Here is a 9217-nt window from a genome sequence, read left to right on the forward strand (position 1 = left end):
CAGTTTTTTACTATCAAATTTTTAATATTTATTTATTCTCTTTGTTGCCCTTGTTGCTTTATTATTGTAGTTACTGTTGTTATTGATGTTGTTGTTATTGGATAGAACAGAGAAATGGAGAGAGGAGGGGAAGACAGAGGAGGAGAGAAAGACACCTGCAGACTGGAACCAAGATTCTTACACAGGTCCTTGCACTTTGCACCATGTGCGCTTAACCTGCTGTGCTACCTCTGGACTCCCTTTAAATTATTTTTAAGGAGTTTATATTTACAATTAAAATTTGATTTGATAGAACAAGGAAATTCATACAAGGAGCGGAGATAATGGAGAGAAAGAGAGAGAAAGGCATGTGCAGCTCTGCTTGCTTGTCAATAGACAGAACTTTGTCATGCACTTTTAGTCATTTTATCCTACAGCAATACTGTGTCCATTAAAATACAGGAAAGTCATGACAGCATTGTTTTAATTTAAAAAATGTTATCTTGGGGGACTCCTTGGCAGGGATGCGGGCTGGGAGCAGAAGCCGCACAGCACCAGAGCTGTCACACAAAGGCCACACCTGCTGTCTCTGCTGAGGCCAACCTGACCTCGGAAACCTGCACCCAGGACATGGGATCCCTCGCCAGGGCACCGGTTCGCCGCGCACCAAGACCGCTTGCGCCCCTGGATCTATAGTTCCTGCGCCCACCCAGAGCACCCTGGAGCCTTCGTCTGCACACTGGAGCCACCTGGAGTTGGCCATCCCAGCTGCCTCCAGCGCAGCCATGGAGCCTGGCGGCCCGGCCCCTGAGGCCATGACGACCCCACGCAGTGTTGCTTCGCACCCAGAGGCCCCAGCGTTGGGGCCCCGACCCCCACGCTGACCCCCGGCCATGGCCATGCTGAGGGCCCCAGCTTAGAAGTACTGCTGGGAATTCGCGATGGTGCTGTGCTGCACAGCTGTGACCAGGTCCATTGTGCAGGAGCCCATCTACTGGGATTCCTCCTTTCTTCTTTTAGCGTTTGCCCTTCTTCCATAGCCAGTCAACAGCATCAGGTTGAGCCTGATGTAAAGTTTCGAGACCTCCTTTGAATCTGGAGAGGTGGCAGTCATTGACTATGTGGGTCATAGTCTGTCTGTAGCCGCAGGGGCAGTTCGGGTCATCTCTGGCTCCCCAGCGATGGAACATAGAGGTGCACTGGCTATGGCCTGTTCGATAGCAATTGAGGAGGGCCCAATCATAACGTGCTAGGTCAAAGTCGGGTTGACGCTTGCAGGGGTCTGTGATGAGGTGTTTGTTCTTTACCTCAACTGACTGCCAGCTCTGTTTCCAAGAGACTGGAACAGAGAAGTTCAGTGTAGGCATAGGGGACCAGATTGGGTGAGGAGACGTCAAGCGTTCCTCCAATTCCAAGTAAGTGTACCCCGGGTCCCCGAGCCCTCGGCAGCTAGGGTGTCGCGCCTGCCCAGGAAGGTGCTGGGTGGGTGGAGGGGCGAAGTTGGGGTGGAGCGCAGAGGGGCCGCGCGACTTCGAACCCAGCACCCTAGCCAAGAGAGATGGTGGCTGGGCTTGCCCAGACCCCGCGCCTCGGGCCAGGCGCACCCTGGAGAGGGTGCTACGCGCCCCCTCACCCCCACCCCCAGGACCCAGCGGCCTTGGCCAGGCGCCCTTGGCGGGGCGCTCCCTGGGATTGTGGCCCTGCGCACCCCAAGCAGTGGCGCACCCTGGAGAGTTGTGCATGAGCCCCAGACCCCACACCCCCGGCAGGGACACTCTGGAAGGGTGGCTGCGAGCCCCCAGATCTCGCTGCTTTCAGCTTCAGCGAGGGCGAGCGCGAGCTCAGGGACCCTGTTGGAGAGTCTGGGCATTCCTTCCCTTTCCTCCCTGCTGGGAGAGGGGTCCTAGGGTGCCAGGGCCTCGCCCAGCTTGTCCCTGTAGGTGGCTTCGAGCACCCCGAGGGTGAGGATTGCGCCCACCCCAAACCCCCACACCTCTGCACCCCGGGCAGGAGGGGACCCTGGCACCCACTGGCCTGAGGGGGCTTCATGAGTGGCCAGGCCAGGAGAACTTTCGGCTAGCCTCCTCACTGAAAAAGTGCACCCACTGTCCTTCCTCTAGGTGTGGCCCATGAAGAGGTCTTCAGGGGGCGGCTGTTTGGAATGGTGAACATTTGACCTGGGACAACATGGGGAGCCGGGCTCCTAGACTAGGGTGAAGGCTGGGGCTGGGGGTGCGGTTCCAAGTTGGGGGTCCCCTCGCACTTCTAGAACGGAGTGTTTTCATTGTGTCTGTCTCTGTCTCTCTCTCTGTCTTTCTTTCTCTCTCTCTCTCTCTCTCTCTCTCTCTCTCTCTCTCTCTCTCTCTCGGCTGGCTCCAACCTGTGCAGAGCCCCGCGCCCGGGCTGTGGATCTGGTCTGGGCTGAGGGTTGGCACTTTGCAATGTGCTGGTCTGGGGAGGTCACTCCAAGTTCCCCCTCACCCCCACTGCTTCCTGGCTGCCTGGGCCTGGCTGGGCTCCATGTGCTGTGGGGTGTGGTTCGGGGCTCCTGGGGCTCTGTTTCTGCAGGGACAGTTCTGGGGAGTCCTGTGCTGTTGGCCTTCCAGCACAATGGGGCTGTCTGGGTGCTGGCTGGTGAGAGCTGCTCTAGGAGCCAAGGAGAGCAAGACAGGGGCCTATCTTGGAGCTGAGTAGGAACCAGGCAGGAACCACGGTTTTAAAAAAAGGAAATTTAAAAAAGGAAAAAAATGTTATTTATTAATACAAAAAAGAGAAGCAGAGCATGACTATGCCACATGCAATGCTGGGGATCAAATTCAGGACTTAATGCTTATAGATCCATTGCTGTAGCCATTCTGCAATTCTAGAGTATAAATAGGTTATTTTATTTTGTTGTTGTTGTTGTCACTAAGGTCTCACTGTCTCCATCTCTTTTTTTTCTTTTCCATTCTTTTCTTATTTTTATTTTCCCTTTTTGTTGCCCTTGTTGCTTAACATTGTTGTGCTTATTAATGTCCTTATTGTTGAATAACAGAGAGAAATGGAGAGAAGAAGGGAAGACAGAGAGGGGGAGAGAAAGACAGACACCTGCAGACCTGCTTCACCACCTGTGAGGTGGGAGCCAGGGGCTTGAACCCGGATCTTCCCCATACAGGTGGGGAGCCAGGGGCTCAAACCTGGATCTTTCAGCTGGTCTTTGCGCTTTGCGACATGTGCGCTTAACCCGCTGTGCCACCACCCGACTCCAACTGTCTCCCTCTCTTAACACTTTTTAAATAAGATTATAATATAGTCCTAGCTTCGGTAGCACATATACTAAAATTGGCATGATACAGAGAAGATTAGCATCGCCCCTGCTCAAGGATTACACACAAATTCATGAAGCCTACCATATTTTTTAAAAGATTATAAAACATATGTACACACATATAAATAATTATAATCTTTTAAAGAGCCAGTTAATGCAAGCTGGGAGGTGGTTCAGTGGCAAGAGGTCTGGATTTGCATGTGTGGGATCCTAGGTCTGTCTGAACTCTGGTTCTACATATGCTGGAGCTCTTTTAAAAGATTTATTAATCAGTGAGGGAGAAAGGGAGGAGAAAGAGAGAGAGGTAGAGAGAGAGAGAGAGAGAGGAAACACTATAGCATCAGTCTGGAACATGTGATGCTGGATGTAGAACTCAGGACCTCATGCTTGAATCCAAAACTCCAACCACTGTGCCAGCCTCCAGGTCTGCAGATTGGCTATAAACTCATGGTAATATTGTTCTTTTAACTGTACATCTTTTAAGTAATACAAAGACTTTTTAAAATTTATTTTCAAATATTGTGCCTGGGGATCAATCCCACCCAGAACCTTGCACCTGCATGGAACAGCTGAGAAGCCTCCCCTGCCAATCTCCATTCTATATCCTTTAAGAGAGGGAGACATGCAAAGAACTGCTCCTCTATGCATGGAGTCCCTCCCATTGCCTGCCTGTGGTGTTCAATTGCGGTGTCCAGGATCGGACCCCCAGCCACATGCTATGTAAAGCACGTGCTTTACCCCCTGAGCCACCTTCTGATCCTGAGTTTGGTGCAAATCGCAAGGACTGGTGTAAGGATCCTGGGTTGAGCCCCTTGTTCCCCACCTGCAGGTTTTCTCTTCATAAGTGGTGAAGTAGCTCTGCAGATGTCTTATTTTTCTCTCCCCCTCTCTATCTTCCCCTCCTCTCTCAATTTCTCTCTTTCCTATCCAATAACAGTGACATCAATAACAATAATAATAATAACCACAACAATGATAAAACAATGAGGGCAACAAAAGGGAAAGGAAAAAGAAAACAATTTTTTTTAATGAGAAGGATTGAGGGAAGAACCCGAGCATCACTGTGACCTATGGAATGCCAGAGATTAAACTGAGAACTTCATGCTTTAGAGTCCAATGTCTTATTCACTGTACCACCTCTCAGGACACTGCAGATAAGATTTATTTAGTAGAATCACTTAACAACTCTTCGAAGAGTCACTTTGCACATACCTTATTGTGGGAGTCCCTGGGCTTGATTCCTGGCACCACTGAACAGTAACACAATAATAGCAAGTGAAGTTTCATCGATGGTAGAGCTGTGCTTAGGTCACTATCTCAAAATCATAAGCATTGAACTGAGAGGTAATTTAGTGGTAAATTGCATACTGCACATGCATGAGGCCCCAAGTTTGATACCCAGCATACAGAAGTTCTGAGTGGTGCTCTATCCATAAAAATAAATAAACGAAGGGGTCCAGAGCTTGCTCCCCCAGTAGAGTGCACATCACATCACCATGCTTGCAGACCTGGTGTTGAGCCCTAACACAACATGGGAGCACCAGGCATGATGGCAGGTACTGTGATGTTTCACACATGCTCTTTATCCCACTTTTTCTATTTCATATTTTAATTTTTAAAGTCAATTTTCTTTTATATATATTAATATATTTATTTATTATTGGACAGAGACAGAGAAATTTGGAGGGGAGGAGGAGATAGAAAAGGAGAGAGACAGAGAAACACCTACAGCCTTGATTTAATACTTGTGAAGCTTCCCCTACCCCCTGCAGCTGGGGACCAGGGACTTGAACCTGGTTCCTTATGCACTGTAATTTCTGTGCTTAACCAGATGCACCACTACTGGCCCCATGTATATTTTACTCATTTATTATTTCCTGGATAGAAATTGAGAGGGAACAGAAGATGTAGAGGGGGAGACACAGAGAGACACCTGCAGCACTGCCTCACCACTTATGAAGCTTCTCCTCAGCTGGATGGATCTTGGGCTTGAACCTTAGTCCTTGCACATTGTAACGTGCACTCCACTGGTTACATCACCTCCCAGACCCCATTTTTTCATTTAAATTTAAAAGGAGAAAACAACTGTTGGCAACAGTAGAATTATGTGAGTATGAAACAGGTGCAGTAGAATACATCAATATATTCATCTTTTTTTAAAGGTCACTTTGTGAGTGCACATGTTATAGTGTGAGAGGACGAGGGCTCAAGTTCCTGATCCCCACTTACAGGGGGAAGCTTCACAAGCAGTGAAACAGTATCTTAATGTGTCTTACTTTCTTTTTCCACTCTATCTCCCCTTTCCATCTCTGTTTATTTCTGTCTTACCAAGTAAAAAGAAAAAACTTTTGAAAAAGTTACTTTATATAAAAAATGTTTTTTCATTATTCTTGACCAAGTAAAAATATCTCAGGACATATAGAAAATATACTCCGTTGTGAATAGGAAATAACTTGAATGTTTAGGCTCTCTGGTGTCTGTGCCAGAAGTGGTTTGCTAAGAAGTAGTGGTTTCTAAATGCAAATTCCTAGCTTCAAGTCTACCTACTGATGCTCCTCTGCAATCTGAGACCATCGCAGGCAAGGGATAAATATATTATTTGCACTGTCAGTTACACTACTGCAGGCTAAAACAAGGGTAAGGAAAGTGGAAAGGACAAAAGTAGGGGAAAACTAAATTATCTAAATGTGTCTAGTGACAGTTATTTAATGCTTACTGCTATGCAACCCATTTTTCCTAAAATGCTTCAATTTTTACTGCAAATAACTAAAAAACATGGCTATTTTGGACTTCCACATTGTCTTTCATCCTTACTCAGGCTTTACTTAAAAAAAAAAAAGATTTCTTTATTAGTGAGAGAAATAGGGGAGAAGAAGGAGGAGAACCACAGCATCACTCTGACACATCTGATGCCTGAGATCAAACTTGAGACCTCACACATAAGAACTCCAAAGCTTTATCCACTGCACAACCTCCCAGACAGTGGCAGCCTTTTTTTTATAATTTAAAATATTATGATACTTTGCTTACTTAAAAGGCAATAGATTTATACAATCTGAAGAGAACAAGAATATACATACTTTGCTTATTTAAATGATACATACACTTTAGTAGAACTTACATATTTGAATAACACTACATACATATGTAATTGAAAATCTCGGAAATATAGAAAAAGGTTGTGGGGGAAAAACCCTTTCCTGCCCATTGATCTTAGACACTATCAGTAGAAAATACTACAGTATGTTTTTTTTTTGATTAATTAATTTTCCCCTTTTTTGTTGCCTTTGTTGTTTAACATTGTTGTGGTTATCGATGTAGTTGTTGGTGGATAGGACAGAGAGAAATGGAGAGAGGAGGGTGCCAGGCTACCTTTGTGGGTGGGAGACAGAAGACCAGGGAGTCATGGCTGAACTGGGATGCAGTTCAATCTTTATTGAGTGGGGAATGCAGTGTGATCTAACCAGAGCTATCTCTAATCACAATCCTGTCCTTATATATCCTGAGCTGTAACTGTCAGGTCGGAAGAAGATTTAGGTAAGATATGGGGTGGGGAGAAGGAAAAAGCTCAGGAACCAGTGTGGATTAAACCAATGCCCTACAGGCAAGGCAGTTCCCAGGTAACACAGTGATTATGTAAGTAGACCACACCTTAGGTAGTGCAACAGAAGAGGTCTTAGAAGCAGAATTTAGAAGCAGACCAACAGGAGGGGGAAGACAGAGAGGGGAAGAGAAAGAGATACCTGCAGACCTGCTTCACAGCTTGTGAAGTGATTCCCCCACAGGTGAGGAGCTGGGGGCCAGAACTGGGATCCTTCCGCTGGTTCTTGCACTTTGCAGTATGGTTTTGGCAGGGGCCAGAACTGTGATCCTTCTGCTGGTTCTTGCACTTTGCAGTATGGTTTTGGCAGAGCTATTTATTTCTGAACCCACAGGGAGTCATAATGAATTTTTATAATACTGTTTTTTATTTTAAAACTTGACAGTATCTTAATTTACAAAAAAATCCATAAAAATGACCTTTAAACCAATTTTCTCTTTAGACAGATGATACAAATCCTGAATAGAAACAGCTTGAGAAAGACATTTGAGTTAACTCAGTTGTAAACTTGCTGGAGTAAGGACTTGTGTGGGTAAAAATATAATTTTTAATTATTTTAATTTCATGAACTACAGAAGGGGGTAGAGGGGCACAGAAGCAGCACTCTAACATATGCAGTGCTTGGGATTGGACTCAGGACCTAGAATGCAGAAGCTCTAATTTCTTCCATGGTGCAACATACCCATCTTCAGAGATATTTTTCTTTTGTTTTGTTCTAAAGATCTTATTTATTCATTAATGAGAGAGAGAGGAGCAGGGAGGATCAGCATGTTACTCTGATATATGTGGCACTGGGGATTGAACTTGGGACCTCATGCCTGAGAATCCTGCACTTTATCCACTCTGCCTCCTCCTCCCAGACCACTGATAATTTGGCTTTGATTGGAAGTGGAACTACTGAAGAGGCACTCTTGGGGGCTGGGTGGTAGTGCAGCGGGTTAAGCACACATGGCATGAAGGGCAAGGATGGGGGTTGGGAGCCTGGTTTGAGCTCTCCACCTGCAGGGATGTCACTTCACAGGGGGTGACGCAGGTCTGCAGGTGTCTGTCTTTCTCTCCCACTCTTTGTCTCCCCCCGACCCTCAATTTCTCTGTCCTATCCAGCAACAATGATAAACACAAAGGGCAACAAAAAGGGGGATGGGGGGGATGGCCTCCAGCAGCAGTGAATTTGTAGTGCAGAAGGGAAAAAAAAAACACTTACTCCATAAGTAAACCTGAGATAACAAGAGTTTTAAACAACTAAGTTTCTTCCACTCTTGCTCCTTGTCAGTTGTATGTGCCTGACCTCTAGAAATAGAAATCCTTAGAAAAAAAATTTACAAGTGCCTTTTCCATTGTAGTAAAGATAGTGATTATGTTAAAATGTGAATTTCTATCACTGCAAGGTTGGAACAAGAGCCCAGTCAGAAAGAATTTGGACCTACAATTTCACCCAGAATAGTGTCACTGACCACAGGGTAGGATATGAAGACCAAGATATTAAGGTAATATTGCCGAATGTGCTTAATGTATCTTTGATTTATTAAGGAATCAAATTTCGGGGCTTTGTGGTAGCACAACGGGTTAAGTGTACATGTCACAAAGCGCAAGGACCAGTGTAAGGATCCTGGTTGGAGCCCCAGGATCCCCACCTGCAGGGCGTTGCTTCAAAGGCCGTGAAGCAGGTCTGCAGGTGTCTATCTTTCTCTCCCTCTCTCTGTCTTCCCCTACTCTGTCCATTTCTCTCTGTCCTATGTAACAATGACGACATCATTTACAAAAACAATAACTACAACAACAATAAAACACAAAGGCAAGAAAAGGGAAAATAAATAAGTATAAAAAATTTTTAAATGTAATTGCCTAGCAATAATTTAGTATGACCATTTAGACACATTGTTTTGTTTTGTTAGATTTATTATTTTTCTTTTCCTTCTAGTTTTTTTGAATAGGAAAGAGAAAGTGAGAAAGATGGAGAGAAAGAGGGAGGAAGACCTGCTTCCCTGCTTGGGAAGTGTCCCTCTTGTAGGTGTAGAGCAGGGCTTTGAACCCAGAACCTTGCACATGGTTATATATGTGCATAACCTGGTGCATCACAGCCCAGTCCCCAAAATTTACTTATTTGTTAATATGAGGAAGAGAGAGAACTGGAGCATCGTTCTGTATATGCAGTGCTGGGGATTGAATTTAGGACTTCATTCTCAAGAGTCTAGCACTTACTCCACTGCACCATATCCCAGTTCTCTTGCTCACATTGTTCTAATCATTCCTGTGTCCTCAATAGTAGCTGGTATTGTAGAATAGTGTTGGGTTTAAGGACCAGATGCCAGGACCCTGAGCTCCATTAT

General features: G+C 45.6%; 1 non-coding gene across 1 annotated transcript; it reads left to right on the forward strand.

The window, feature by feature from the left end:
• Positions 1-3270: 3270 nt before the first annotated feature.
• LOC132537223 (U6 spliceosomal RNA) lies at positions 3271-3377 on the forward strand. Its single transcript, XR_009548685.1, has one exon. It is a non-coding gene; the product is annotated as a U6 spliceosomal RNA (small nuclear RNA).
• The last annotated feature ends 5840 nt before the right edge of the window (positions 3378-9217 follow it).

Source organism: Erinaceus europaeus, chromosome 2, assembly GCF_950295315.1.
Source record: "Erinaceus europaeus chromosome 2, mEriEur2.1, whole genome shotgun sequence".
NCBI lineage: Eukaryota > Metazoa > Chordata > Mammalia > Eulipotyphla > Erinaceidae > Erinaceus > Erinaceus europaeus.